Below are 232 nucleotides of genomic sequence, written 5' to 3' on the forward strand. Positions count from 1 at the left end.
CTCCAAGTAGACAGCCTCCTGCCTCAATCACTCAGGTGTTAGGGTTACAGGCCTGTGCCACATATACATAAAAATTTAAACTTGTTTTTGGCAGGGAGACAATTGAGATAAGGTCTCACTATGGATCTAATACATGGCAATCCTCCTGCCTCAGTCCACAGACTCTTGCTGGGATTGTAGACCAGCAGCAACCATGCCTGGTTTTTAAAACTTTCATTTTCAAACCTGGTTT

This window comes from Nannospalax galili, unplaced genomic scaffold (genome assembly GCF_000622305.1).
Source record: "Nannospalax galili isolate Female #2095 unplaced genomic scaffold, S.galili_v1.0 scaffold911, whole genome shotgun sequence".
Taxonomy (NCBI): Eukaryota; Metazoa; Chordata; class Mammalia; order Rodentia; family Spalacidae; genus Nannospalax; species Nannospalax galili.